The sequence below is a fragment of the Dipodomys ordii genome, unplaced genomic scaffold (genome assembly GCF_000151885.1).
Source record: "Dipodomys ordii isolate 6190 unplaced genomic scaffold, Dord_2.0 Scaffold38, whole genome shotgun sequence".
In the NCBI taxonomy this organism is placed as follows: domain Eukaryota; kingdom Metazoa; phylum Chordata; class Mammalia; order Rodentia; family Heteromyidae; genus Dipodomys; species Dipodomys ordii.
Window position 1 is genome coordinate 4,217,541 of NW_012267254.1, and position 15,472 is coordinate 4,233,012.

Here is a 15,472-nt window from a genome sequence, read left to right on the forward strand (position 1 = left end):
GCAATGCTTGGTAAGAAATGTACGCATTATCCTACCCATGCAATTGTAACCCCTCTGTACAGTATGTTCACAAATAAAATAAAATTAAATTAAAAAATAAAAGAAAAACAAGATGCGAGTTCTCTATAATACCTTGCTTTCTGCAAGAGAGAATTCTTCCTAATTATTCAAAAGGCTAGCATTACTCTAATAATCAAAAACATTACAAGAATGGGATAGTACAGACCAATATCTCTCATGAACACAGATGCAAAAATGCTCAAGAAAATAGCAAATTAAATCCAGCAATGTATAAAAAGATTAACATAGCACAAGTGGGATTTATTTCAAATATGGAAGAATGGTTCAACCTCAACAAATCAATGAATGTAATTCATCACATCAAAAGATTAATGAAGAAAAATTGCATGATCATATCAATAGATTTAGAAAAAGCATTTGACAAAGCCAACATCTGTTTGTGATAAATCCTTTCAGAAAGCAATACAAGAGAACTTCATCAGCCTAAAAAAACAATGTCTACAAAAAAATTACACCTAACATAATAATTTTTGGTGAAAAAATAAAAGCTTTTCCTGAATAGGAATAAGACATGTGCCACTTATCACTCCTATACAACTTTGTCCTGGAATTTCTGGCTTATGTATTAAGATAAAAGGAAATAAAAGGTACAGAGATTAGTGAACAAGACATAAAACTCTTTCCACAGGTGATATGGTGGCCTATTTAGAACCCCTTTTGTAAAAATACTCTCAAACTAATAAGCAATCATAGCAAGGTTACAACACCAGTGGCTCATGCCTATAATCCCAGCTACTCAGAAGGTTGATATCTGAGGATCACTGTTAGAAGCCAACTTAGGCAGGAAGGTTTATGTGAGACTTATCTCCAGCTCAGCTAATCAAAAAAAGCTGGAAGTGGAGCTGTGTCTCAAGTAGTAGAACATTAGCCTTGGGCACAAAAATTCAGGGACAGCACTCAGGCCCTTAGAATTGGTAATAATAATATGTAACAATTACTATCCTTTTCCCACCTTTTTCTTTTTTATCAGTTGTTTTCTAATATATCAGCTATAAGCATTTAAAAACAAACACCATTTACTTTTGTACTAAAAGTATAAAATTCTGATTAAAAATAAATAATGGCTGAGTGCCAGCAAGTCACATCTGTAATCCTAGATATTCAGGAGACTGACACTTAAAGGATCAAAGTTTGAGACTGGTCCAGGCACAAAAGTCTTCAAGATTCCCTTGACAGTTAACTAACAAAAATCTACATTGAAGATGTGGCTTGGGTGGTAGAATTCCAGTGAAGCAAGCAAGCTGAGTAAGTGAGAGGCCCTGAGCTCAACTTCTAGTTCCAGCTAAATAAATGAACAAACAAATAAAATGTCAAAACTGTGAATGAGAGCAAAGAAATGGGTGACATTGTCCAAAAAGAAATGTACGCATTACCTCACTTACAAAACTATAATCTGTGTGAACATCACCTTTATAATACAATTTTTAAAAATCCATGAGTACTAAAGCTATCAGCACAACTATGTTTATTGCAGCCTTATTTACCATAGCTAGGATATGGAGCCAACCCAGATGCCCCTCGGTAGATGAATGGATCAAGAAAATGTGGTATATATACACAATGGAATTCTATGCCTCCATCAGAAAGAATGACATTGCCCCATTTGTTAGGAATTGGAAAGACTTTGAATAAATATTAAGTGAAGTAAGCCAGGCCCAAAGAAACATAGGTCCCATGGTTTCCCTTATTTGCAATAACTAGTCTATATCTGAGACAAGCAGAAAAGGTCAGATAAGATGATGTTAAGCGAATGGCCAAAGAACAAATAGATCAATTAGAATAGATCCAAGAAATGGATGCACACAATACAGTCAACTCATCTTTGACAATGAAGCAAAGGGACACATGTTTATCATTTCCATTTGGGGATGGAACTTAAGAATTTGTGCTTCAGTTTTACACTTTCTGATGTGTAGCGTTAAAGTTCTAAATAGAAAATTACCTCAGTTTGGAAGCTTTTATCCAAACTACTTTCCAAAATAAGTGGTTTTATTATAGTGGGTTTTTATTTCCTCCTCAAGTGTATTTTCTCCTTCCCATTGCTCTATGCTCCATGAAATCTGTTCTGGCACCCAAAGATATGACAAACACTAATATTTAAAGAAAAGAGCCATTCCACTTCAGATGTTACAAACTGTGAAATCTATATGGTGATAATTTACCTGATAATTTACTGTGCAATTGCATATTGTGTTCTTTTTTTCATTGAAACAATACAAACATTTATCTATCCCAACTGAGTTTTGCTGATTTTACTTTACTTTTTGGTGGTAATATTCTATCCACATGACACTATTGCAAACAAATTGGCTTTGCCCTGTTAGCTTTAATAGGTATAGAAGACAATGGCTCACCATGTTTATTGCTGTAATTTGTTAAGCATGATATATTAGTAGCATCTATGTCAACAGTTTCAGATGGAAAGTATTCTTTTGCCTTTCTGTTTTGAATGCTTGGCTTAAACAAAGAAATTACTAATTCTTTTCATCAAGTGACATTAGCAGTTGGACATCCATATGAATAAAACAATAGATCGAACACAAGCCATCTACTGAGTGCTAGCATTACAGGGGTATACCACCATGCCTGGATAGTTTGTCATTATATCTTTCTCTTAAGAGAATATCACAGTGAACAATATTTGATGAATATGTCAGTATGAAACTCAAAAGAAAGTTTTGCAGTCACTAAATAAAAAGATGAAAAAAGTATAAATTATTTGTAGACTTAGAGGGAATTATAATCCTTTATTTATACTGTGTGGTGCCTTGATTAGGTTGTCATCCTGAAGTTACAGTGTGGTAAATTGAAAGGCCAGTTACACCATTGCTTTCTCCCCTGATTTGTGAGTCCAGAAGACAGAGCCTTTTTTAAAAAAAATTCTAGATATGAACAAATACAAAGCTTTAAAACTTGAAGGATCCTTTAAGTAGTTTACAATGTGATTTTTAGCACCTGGTAAAATATGAAACAACATTAGTGCTGTGTGAAAAAGAATGAAGATGGCTGCGTTTGATAATGAATTATGGCAGGGTGTATGTAATTATGGCAGACTACATGTGCCAAGAAAATAGTATTGGGAACTCAATCAAATTGTGTTACAACCTTGGACATTGGCCAAATATTGAATGGGGCACCTACTGTGTAGCAAATACAGGTATCTGAGATGTGACCAGAATTTCTTTTCTCTGTTGACCTGGACCATTGCTTCATTGGATCATTCCACTCCTGGAAGGGAGCCTTGCACAAAGCAGTGATCCTTATTAATGCTGAACTCACAACAGGGATTTCTGTTCCAGTTACTAGAGACCTGGGGTAAATTCAGATGCCACTTAAAAGGGGCATTCCTCATACAAAATAGGGAGAGGAACATACTCTCAAAGTCCATCTTGCCAGGCACTGGTGGCTCATGCCTGTAATCCTAGCTACTCGGGAGACTGAGTGCTGAGGATCATGGTTCAAAGCCAGCTCAGGTAGGAAAGTCTGTGAGACTCTTATATCCAATTAATCACCAGAAAACCAGAAGCAGTGCTGTGGCTCAGGTAGTGGAGCACTCACCTTGAGTTGAAGAGCTCAGGGACAGCACCTAGGCCCAGAGTTTAAGCCCCATGACCAACAATAACCCAAAAAAGTCCATCTTTAAAACAAACAAGAAAACAAAGTAACTGTTTTCAAGAACATGCCCAAGCAAATGAGATTATTTCTGCATTGTTACCAACAAAGTTCTTTTTCTCCTCAAGTTGCTAGATATTTGCAAACACAAAAGATTTCATTGTCTTCCCAGCATCTTTTGTCTCTAAGAGCCAGAGAAACCAACATGTACATCTAAGTAGTACCAAATGTCAGGATGAAAGGCCAGTACATCTGCCACCAGTGTCATGATGATTCCTACTATCTGAATGGTTGTGGAAAATTTATTAACACTGGTACCAATAATCCCATGTTGGTCTAGCATATGTGACTCCTCACATGTGGCTCTAGTTCTGTGTGTGTGTGTGTGTGTGTGTGTGTGTGTGTGTGTGTGTGCCAGTCCTGGGGCTTGAACTCAGGGCCTGGGCACTCTCCCTGGCCTTTTTTGCTCAAGGTAGCGGTTTACCACATGAACCACAGCACCACTTCCGGGTTTTTAGTGGCTTATTGGAGATAAAAGTCTCACAGACTTTCTTGCCTGGACTGACTTTGAACCTCGATCTTCAGACCTCAGCCTCCTGAGTAGCTAGGATTACAGGCGTGAGCCACTGGCATCCAGCTGTAGTTCCTTTTTCTTATACTCACATTGATCTGTTCTCATTTTAATTATTTTCTCTATTTCCTCTTTCCCATTGGGTCTAAGTGGTAGCAGGAGGGATTTCATGTGCACTAAGGTCCAAGGACCTTCTCCTTATGTCAGCTGAGGATGGTTAGGACTTGGAGTAGGAAAGTCAACTTGATCTCACAATCACATCTTAGCACCCAAATGCCACTGGTAGAACCCATCAGGCATAGCATCCACCACCAAGATGAAGAAGCTATGGGGCATGCAGAATGGCTGGCATCCCTTTGGAATTACCTAGTCAAGATGACTGTCATACCCCTCTGTCCTGCTCAGGGCTCTTTCTCTCAACCACCAGCTGCCTCTTCTAAGAGCTGTGAAACACCACAGGCCACAGTTCAATGGCAGAATTATATGTGACCACTTGTCAGGTCACTTCCTCCTTCTTGAATCTATTTCTTGACTGGGAAAATGGGTTTTATAGTATCCAACTCTCATGGGCTGGGAAGGTAGCTTAGTGATAAGAGTGTTTGCTTAGCATGCATGAAGCCCTGGTTTCGATTCCTCAGTAATACAAACACAGAATAAGCCGGAAGTAGTGCTCTGGCTCAAGTGGTAGAGTGCTAGCCTTAAGCTAAAAGAAGCTCAGGGACAGTGCCCAGGCCCCGAGTTCAAGCCCCAGGACTGGCAAAAATAAAAAATAAAACTAAATAGTGTACAACTCCTAGGAACATTCTGCTGGTCTCAGAGGTCTGTGTGCAAGGGAAATTCTCCACAAAGTGCCAAGGACAAGATTGCTTCTCAGACCAAACTCATCCTTCTTTGTCCCAGGCACACAAGGCCACTGCAGACAATCAGAGGTACAGAGTCAGCAGGAAACAAAGGTTGGCTATATGGAGAGGCCCAGCTGCTCACCCCCATCTCATTCCTCAGCTGACAAGTTTGGAGCTCGACCATGCATCTGCGTTATCTCAGTCTAAACAGATTCCTCCATGTTCACTCTTTACATACCCCAAAGCAGCGCAACCCTCAACACACAGACTTTCCTATTTTCCCCATGAAATGAAGGAAGGAACCTTTTGGAGAGTAAAGTGATTTCTTTTTAGGTCTACTTGTTTACTTTGCCATCAACTCCCAACGTGGCTTACATGTTAGCTGTTAATCACACCATCTGCTCAAACAGTACTTCAGTAAATGAGTCAATTCATACTTTCTGCTAACAGAATCTTTTTAGGGACCATGTTTATGTCTGTGCTAGCCTTCATTTGACAATGTAGCATGAGATGAGCTATTTTAACTTTGTTATCAGTGTAAACACATATTGAATTTCCCTTTTTTTCATGATGCAGGAAACAGGACAACCCCTGTGCATTCATTCCACTTGACTCTGGGTTTGGGGAAAGTATTCAAGGAGGTGGGTTGTATAAGCAGACAGAAATCCTATTTGCTATGGGCAAAAGGAAGAAGGCAGGGAGTTCCACGCACTATTTCCTCTGCAATCTGAATTTAGGCACAGAGTAGACTCCAGCTACAAGACGACTCAGGCCAGGCAGAGGGAAGAGAGTGTTCCTTGTGGTTGGAAAGGGTCAGCCATGCTGAGGGGCTAGCTACCCAAGTTCTCATCATGTAGGAGGCAAAGTGAGTGGTGTAAAGGGATTTCTGGGAAGAAAACCTGGCTCCTCCAGCTAGTCCAGGCTCAGAGCTTGGGTGATGCCACATCTGGGCATCTGGGGAGGAAAGAAGTAATGTCTATCTTTGTGATGACGGGGGGAATTGCTTCACTTCTCTAATGTCAGTACTATATCAACTCTCCTGTTTTCTATTATAAAATAATTCACAAGTCACCATCCTTTTTTTTATTCTTTTACTTTTTCTTAGTATCATTTTCTTGTAGAAGCAAGTTTCATTTTGACATGTCCCTATAAGCTTACCATATACCTGGATCTGTAAAGTGAGTTTCCCTCATCCCCTCTCCACTCTTGCCCAAGAGAATTTTGACACTCTTCACCCTTCTTCACCCTTTCTATTCACCCTCCCCACTGCCAGTCATACCTACACCTCACACAGGACATGTTGCGTCTTCCTAGAGTTTGTTTTTTTGATAGGGGTGTTGTTTAAGGGCCTTCATTATGGTATATACCTCAATCTAACTAACATCTAAACGTACTTTCACTTCTCCCAACCTCCTATCCCCAATTATTCAGTAGCTTTAGTGAGTTTGATTTTGCTATCTCTATTCACACATGCAATAGAATTAGGTTCTATTTAGTTTCTATCATTGTCTTTTTTTTTTTTTTTGGTCGGTCGTGGGGCTTGAACTCTGGGCCTGGGCGCTGTCCCTCAGCTCTTCAGCTCAAGGCGAGCGCCCTACCACTTGAGCCACAGCGCCACTTCCGGTTTTCTGGTGGTTTATTGGAGATAGGAGTCTCACGGTCTCTCCTGCCCAGGCTGGCTTTGAACCGCGATCCTCAGATCTCAGCCTCCTAAGTAGCTAGGATTACAGGCATGAGCCACCAGCACCCGGCTATCTATCATTGTCTTTTTTTCTCCCATTCCTAATCTACTCAAGCATTCCCACAATTGCAAATATGTTAGATAAACACATATCTCTGTATATGCATATCTGTATAGATAGATAGATAGATAGATAGATAGATAGATAGATAGATAGATAGATTAGCATACGTTACTATGTGTTTATATAGCTAAACATAATCACCTTTCTTTTGTGCCAGTTCTGGGGCTGGAAGTCAGGGCCTGGTGCTGTCTCTTAGAATTTTTGCTCAATGCTGCTACTCTACCATTTGAGCCACAGCTCCACTTCCAGTATTTTGGTGATTAACTAGAGATAAGAGTCTCACAGACTTGGAAGTGGAGCTGTAGCTCAAGTAGTAGACTGTTTGCCTTGAGCTGAAGAGCTGAGGGACAGCACCCAAGCCCAGAGTTCAAGCCCCATGACCACCACCACCAATAACAACAACAAAATATCTCTCAGACTTTTCTACCTGGGTTGGGTATGGACAAACATCCTTAGATCTCAGGTTTCTGAGTAGCTATTTATTTATTTATTTATATTTTTATTTTTTATTTATTCTTGGTCATGGGGCTCAAACTCTGGGCTTGGGCACTGTCCCTGCGCTCTTCAGCTCAAAGTGAGTGCTCTACCACTTGAGCCACAGTGCCACTTCCGGTTTTCTAGTGGTTTATTGGAGATAAGAGTCTCACAGACTTTCCTGCCTGGGCTGGTTTTGAACCATGATCCTCTGATCTCAGCCTCCTGAGTAGGATTAAATGCATGAGCCACCAGAGCGTGGCAAAGAAGCTAGGATTATTGCACAGTCGTATGGATAAGTAGAGCTAATGAACTTAAGAAATTTTAGGAAGATATATAGAGCTGAGAGCATAACAGATAACCTCATGAAATTATAGGCTTCTTTAGATTTTGGAGAGAGTAGACACTACATTCAGAGATCCTTTCACCAGCTCATTTACCAAACATGGCTTACCACATAGTAAACTATGGCATGAATGGTTCTTTTCTTAAGTGGGATTGGAGTTTGAACTCAGGACTTTGAACTTGTTAGGCAAGCATTCTACCTCTTTGAATCATGGCTCTACTTCTTCCAATCTGCTTATTCTGCCTTTTGCCTGGGCCAGCCTGGGCCATAATCTTCCTCTTTCTGCTTCCCACCACAGCTGGGATATCATGTACAGGCCACCCCATTGAGCTTTTCCTGTTGAGGAGAGGACTCATGAACTTTTTACCTGGACTAGCCCTGACATGCAGTCTTTCTCATCTCATCCCTCACAGTAACTAGCATTGTAGATATGAATTATTGCACCCACATTCATTTTTATTTTTTAATGAGCATATTTTTGTACATGTACATGTTAGATAAATATCATTGTTGCTTTTTACTTTATGTAAATAAAGAATATCCACTTCATATCAGTATTTACCTATTGTGAAGTTTGCATCATAATATTTAGCAAATAGAATACTAGAAGAATGAATTTACTCATCTTTTTGTTTTGTGTCTGTCCTGGGGTTTGAACTCAGGGACTGGGCACTGTGCTTAAGCTTTTATACTCAAGGCAAACATTTTACCACTTGAGTTACAGCTACCACTTCCAGCTTTTTGTAGTTAAAGGTAAGACTCTCCGGACTTTCCTGCATGGGCTGGTTTTGAACCTTGATCCTCAGATCTCAACTTCTTGAGTAGCTAGAATTACAAGTGTGAGCCATTGACACCCAGCTAATTCACTCATTCTTATCATCTCTTCTACAGAAGAGATTATTAGGTTTTCTATCATAGGCAGAATAAGGGCACCACGTTAGGTGAAATTCTGTCCATGGTATTGTCTTTATTGAATATATTGGTCAGACCTTTGCTTTACTGACAAAATACCCAATAGAAACAATTGGAAGAAGGAAGGATTTATTTTGACTCTCAGTTTCAGAAGTTGTATTCCATAGGAGGCTGATTCATGTTTCTTTCCCTTTCGTAAAACAGTACATCATGGGAGAAGCATGTGACTAAGAAAACTGTTCATCTCATGGTGGCCAGGAAGCAGAGTGGGACAGTAGCAGGGAAAGAAATACTCCTCAGTCACACACTCCCAGAGACACTCTTCCTGTAACTTCATACCACCTTTCAATTTAACCACCTCCCAATTGTATATTCGAGGACTTACCATTGTTAATGTTATGTCAAGCTGACCAAGCTAAGGGATACTGAAGTACCTGGCAAAACATTATTTGTGTATCTGTGAAGGTGATTTCCAAGTGCAGTTAGCATTGGAATTGATGGACTTAGTAAAAGTGTGGATAAGCATTATTAAACCTTTTGAGAGTTTGAGTGGTTCAAAAATGAAGAGGAAAGCTGAATTGTCACTTGCCTTTTGAGGTAGGACATCCATTTTCTCATTTTCTCCTAACCTCAGCCAACAAAGCTCATGGATCTCAGGACTTTAAAAGCTGGTATTTATGCCATCTGCCTCTCAGGGTCTCGGGCCTTAGACTTGCAGCTAAACTACAGGTTTCCCCAGTTATCAGGCCTTTGGACTCTGATAGAATTACACTGGCAGCTTTTCTGGTTCACCAGCTTGTAGATAACATAGCTTAGAATTTCCTGACCTTCACATTCACATGAGCCAATTCCCTTTTATATACCTATGTATATAGATACATAGGTAAATAAATCTATATGTAAGTCTTCTCTTATATATGTATGTATATTCGAATCTATTTCTCTAAAGGACTTTGCCTAGTATCTGCCAGAAGAAAAGGCCCTACAATGGGCTCAAGCTGTGATAAATCTGTTCTGCTGCTTGACTATGATTCAAGACTCAATGGGTTTAGAAGTGTTAAAATGTCTATGGAGGATCAAAGTCCTCTTTATAGCCTCTGGCATTATTACTGCCAGCCTCCAAAGCATTTTAAGTGATGCATGACCTTCTTTGCCAACTACTATTGATTAGCAAAGCCATTCCTACTGGGCTCTAGTTAAGTCAAATCATCAGAATGTGAAATACTAAAAACTCATCATGAAGTGGCTATAGTTAATCCACCCATCATAAAACAAGATGCCTGGAACAACACTCCATTACAAAATGCCTCAGAAGAAGCCCCAAATCAGCCCACAAAATTGTGAGAGATAATAGATATTTCTTGTTCTGAGCCAGAAAATAAAAAGTTTGTACAACTCAGTGCAAATACATTAAAATGTTTAGATGATTTTTGGCAAGCACTGATTGTCCGGTTGAATTAAGTCAGGAAAGATTTAAAGACTAATTACAAAAAAGTTAAGCAAGTTTAGGTAAGGATGTACCTCCATTAAATGATAAGCATGTCTATCATTCCTATTACACAGGGGGCTGGAACGGGAAGATAGCGTCAGTCTAGGAGCTCAAGTCTCCAGTAAACAACATAAGACCACATATCTTTAAGAGAGTAAAAAAAATTCACCAGACAGAAAATTTCATGGGAAAAGTCTATAAATCCTTCCAAAATCATATGATTTGAACCATTTGAACCATTCCAGAACACTGGAAAAGAAACAACACTTTCGGATTCACTTTACATACTTCCTGTCCAAGGTCATATATTGCACTTCTTTCTCATGTCCTTTACCCTTATTTAATGCAAAAAAAAAAAAGTTCCTCAGTCTTCGTCTTTTGTGACCAACACATTTTTTCAAGAACTTAAGCCACTTATTTTTCAGACTTTCCTTTGAAAAAAAATTCATGTAAGTCTGCTACTTAATTACATGCAACTTCTTTAGTTAGTAATACCACAGAAGTCGTGTCCTTCTCATTGCATAATACCACGAAGTATGACACTATTTTGTTGCTATACCCTGAAGTTATTATTGTGTCCTTCGTAAAATTTCTGTTTTATATGTTTTTTTCATTAGAATATGCCTTGGGACTATGCATTTTAACCTATTATACAAATCTCCATCAAGGGACTGGGAAGGTGGCTCAGTGGTAGAGTGCTTGCCTTGCATGCATGAGGCCCTGGGTTCGATTCCTCAGCACCACATACACAGAAAAAGTTGGTAGTGGGTGCTGTGGCTGAAGTGGTAGAGCACCAGTCTTCAGCTGAAGAGCTGAGGGACAGCGCCCAGGCCCAGAGTTCAGGCCCCACGACCGACCAAAAAAAGAGAAAAAAAAATCTCCATCCAGTAGCACTAATGTAACACTTTTATTAAGCATGATGAAGTTGTGTGTGTGTGTGTGCGTGCACGCACGCGCGTGCGTGCGCACATATGCGTATTCATGCTAGAGCTTGAACTCAAGGTCTGGGCTGTTCCTGAGCTGTTTTAGCTCAAGGCCAGTGCACTACCATTTGAGCCACAGCTCCACTTTTGGTTTTGTTGTAATTATCTGGAAATGAGAGTCTCATGGACTTTCCTGCCTGGGCTGGCTTTGAACCATGATCCTTAGAATTCCGTTTCCTGAGTTACTTGGATTACAGGCATGAGTTCCTATATAATGAGATTTTAAAATCTTTTAAATCTAATATCAGATCTATAGAAGAGTTAAAAGTATAGTCCAAAAGATTTCTCTACACTTTCCATGAATATAAGCAAAAGGCTGTTTTAGTACATTTGCATTATCTTTATATGTGCATATGTATATGTGCTTGTGTGTATAATATTTTTCAGACTCATTGAAAGCAAGTTGTGATCCATAGCCAAACCACTGCCTCGTCTTGTCTGAAAGTAAGATACAGGCACAGTGCTTGAGTTTGTATTTCCAAAAAAGCAAGGTCATTCTCTTTCATACCAAAGTAATTACAAAAGGCCAAGTAAGGAAGTGGCGCTGTGGCTCAAGTGGTAGAGCGCTCGCCTTGAGCTGAAGAGCTGAGGGACAGCGCCCAGGCCCAGAGTTCAAGCCCCATGACCGACCAAAAAACAAAAAACAACAACAACAAAAAAAGGCCAAGTAATTAACATTAATGCTGTACTATTAGCTTACCTAAACACCTTATTTAAGTTTTCATAATTATTTTAATAATGTCCACAAATTCTATGTATTTGTCATGTCTTTTTGTTTGGTCTCATTTAATCTGGAACACTTGATGGGGGGTTCTTTGTCTTTCATGATCTTGAGGGGTGAGTAACAGTAAATTGCACAATAAATTTCCTCATGCCTCCACATGGCTTTCAAGGTATACTTTTTGAGCAGGAATATCACAGAAGTGGTTACTCCTCAGGCCATCTTTTCAGGGAGCAGCATATGTCAATCTAAAGCAGGTGCCAGTGGCTCATGCCTGAAACCCTAGCTATGCAGGATCCTCAATCTGAGGATCGCATTTCAAAGTCTGCAAGCACAGCAAAGTCTATGTGTATGCACACACGCACACAAACAAAACCAAAAATAGGCTATTTGTGCCATTACTAGTTCAGCAAATTTTGTAGGGAGTTTGTTAAATCCATATCTGTTAGATTACTCCACTGTGAAGTTAAAATGACATACTTTAAGACTATGTAATTGATCACACATTTACTCTTAGTTTTAACATGGATTGTTGCTTGAGTCTTTCATTAATAGAATGGCTGACAAATGGTGATTTTTCTACTGCCATCGTTCTTTCTGCACTCATTAGTTCATAATCCATAATAAGGCTGGGTATGATTGTGCAGGCCTTTAATCCGAATCTTCAGTAGACTGAGGCAAGAGAACTGCAAGTTTAAGGTCAGCCTGGGCTATGTAGCAAAACTCCACTTCAAAAAACAAACCAACAATCCACTGTGAGAATGAGATTTTCCAGGCTTTCTGCAGTGGCTCAATTTGAGAGGCAGAGATGGGGGAAGAGATAGGAGGATCATAATCCAGGTTGGCTTTGACCCTACTACAAAAATAATGTCTTAGGAGAAAAACATAAAGGTACAATGCTTATGTGCATCTGATCATACAAAACATTTTTATTGAAATGAACTCCAGAGCCAGGTGCGGGTAATTCATGCCTGTAATCTAGCTACTTAGGAGGCTGAGATCTGAGGATCGTGGTTCAAAGCCACTGGGGGCAGGAAACTCCCTGAGACTCTTATCTCCAATAAACCACTCAGAAAAAGCCTGAAGTGGTGCTATGGTGCAAGTGGTAGAGTACTAACCTTGAGCAAAGGAAGCTCAGGGACTGTGCTCAGGCCGAGTTCAAGCCCCAGGGCCGGCAAAAAGCAAAAAAAGTGAATTCCAGGAAATAGGAACAAAACAAAAATGAAAACAAAATAGAAAAATACAGTGCACTTCAGAAGTTTAAGAAAAAGGAGCTGAGAAGGTAGCTTAGTGGTAGAGTGCTTACCTTGCATGCATGAGGCCCTGGTTTCGATTCCTCAGCACCACATAAGCAAAAAGAAAAAAGCCGGAAGTGGCACTGTGGCTCATGTGGTAGAGTGCTAGCCTTGAGCTGAAGAGCTGAGGGACAGCGCCCAGGCCCAGAGTTCAGGCCCCACGACCAAAAGAAAACCCAAACAAAAAACCCTAATGTATACAGAGACTGATGGAGTGACTGAAGTGGTAGAGCACTTGTCTGGTAGCAAGCATGAGGTCCTGAGTTCAATCACCAGTCTCACCAACAACTAAATGAAGAAAAGTTACCTATTTAAAAAAAGAAATAAATTTCAGCATAATGAATTCTTGGTTTGCTTTTTAATGGGTTATCTTTAATCTGTTACTGTTGTAATGTTTACTAATAGCCAAATCATGCCTGGTTTGGTTAGTAGTATACACGTGAGGGTAGGCTCACTGTCATGTTAATGTTATTATGTCCTTACTATTCTTTGCCATGATGCTCTACACTTTTCATGTATTCTTCTCGTTCAAGTCCTGAGATCTATCACTGTTCTAAATAATTGATTCATTTTTGTTCAGACTGGCCTTTGTCAACAAAGATCTAACCATTAATTGTGTGTAGATCCACTATGCTGTCATTGTTTCATGGTGCTCAGAGTAATCTGAGCCAGGAAGTAGACACATCAGTACATGCCTATGTAAACATATACAAATAGACAGACTTGTAGTCTTCTACATCTATTTATCTGTTACTCGTGATGCCATGAGTTCATACAAATACTTCCAATTCCAAACCTAGTTGTAGTTAGTATTTCCCACTTTTTCATCTTTGATTATACTTTGAAGATGGAGGAAGGGACCATGATGGTGACTGAACTCTAGAATATGGAATAAAAAAAAAGCAAGGAAATAGATTTTTGTTTAGAGGCTTGATTTTACCTATATTGTATTGTGTCCAGCCAGTAACTTGTTACAATACAGGAGTGTTGTTTTAATTTCTCTGTCATCATAATGGCTTTGTGTTGTGGGGTAGGGGGAGGCGCAAAATGAGATTTCAGCAATAGAAGGTGCTTTCTTTTTCTCCTCCTGATAGTTATATTTTTGCTCAATTGGTTCATGGAGTTGTTGTAGGTTGGAGTTTTTGCAGTTCAATAGCGCCCTCTTCTGTTTGTTTGGCAGAATAGTTTTTCTTTTTCGTTTTGTGTTTTGTGCCACTCCTAGGGTTTGAAATTAGGGCCTGGGTTCTGTCCCTTAGGTTTTGTGCTCAAAGCTGATGCTCTATCACTTGACACACTGCATTTCCTGTTTTTCTGGTTGTCAACTGGAAATAAGAGTCTCATGGACTTTCCTGCCCAGGCTCACTTTAAACCATGATCCTTAGATCTCAGCCTCCTGAGTAGCTAGGATTACAGGCATAAGTCACCTGTGCCTGATGAATAGTTTTACTTTTAAAGCTAATTCATTTTAAAGTTAATTCATTAATTTTTATGGCAGTCATAGGAATGATCGGATTTCCTCATGCATTTTGGTTTGCTTTTCTCTCTCGAAGTCCTGAAATTTGCCAATGTACTTTTATCACCAGATGGAGGTAAGAGTTAGTAAAGTTTCTTCTTAATGATAAGAATTCTTCACTTAGGGTCCTTGACTTTGATCACAGAATAAGAATTTCTGGACAAGTCACCATGGTAAGAAAACTTGATAGAACGTTATTGAGTAAGTAAGCAAGCAGGCAAGCAGACAGACAAGCTTCAAGCTTTGGGCAGACCACATTCAGAGTGTGGGGGCTCTCACAGGGAGATAGAGACGCACAGAGACAGACACACACTCACACAAGGGGGGCGGATGGGGGATGAGTGGGGGGATTTGTGGGGTAATGGCAGGGGGTCTGGCTTCAATGTTATGTGAAGCTAGGTTGTGTCTGTGCTCTAATCTGTGCCTGGTGTTACTTTCTGAGTTTGCAGGTAAGAATGTATCCTGCCATAAAACAGATCCATATCATTGAGATAAGGAGGTGTCCTGCTGTCTGTATTTTGGGGCAGGATATGGCTTAAGTTTGGGGAAGCATTTTTCTCAAGAAGGCAAACATCCTGTCAGACAAGTGTTCATTCTTGGGGTAAGGAAAGTGTCCCACAGGAAGGAATGCATCCTGGTGTCTCTCTTTGAAGCAGAGATGACACTTCTATGTTTCTAAATACCTTATTTCTGACTTGCCTTCACCAGGCCTGTTTCCTTCAGTTATCCTGATTCACTTTGTTTCCTATTTCTTACCTTGTCTTCAAACACAAGGTTTCAGCTTCCCTATCAAAAGTTGTGACGTCTGCCAGGAGTTGGCTCATACCT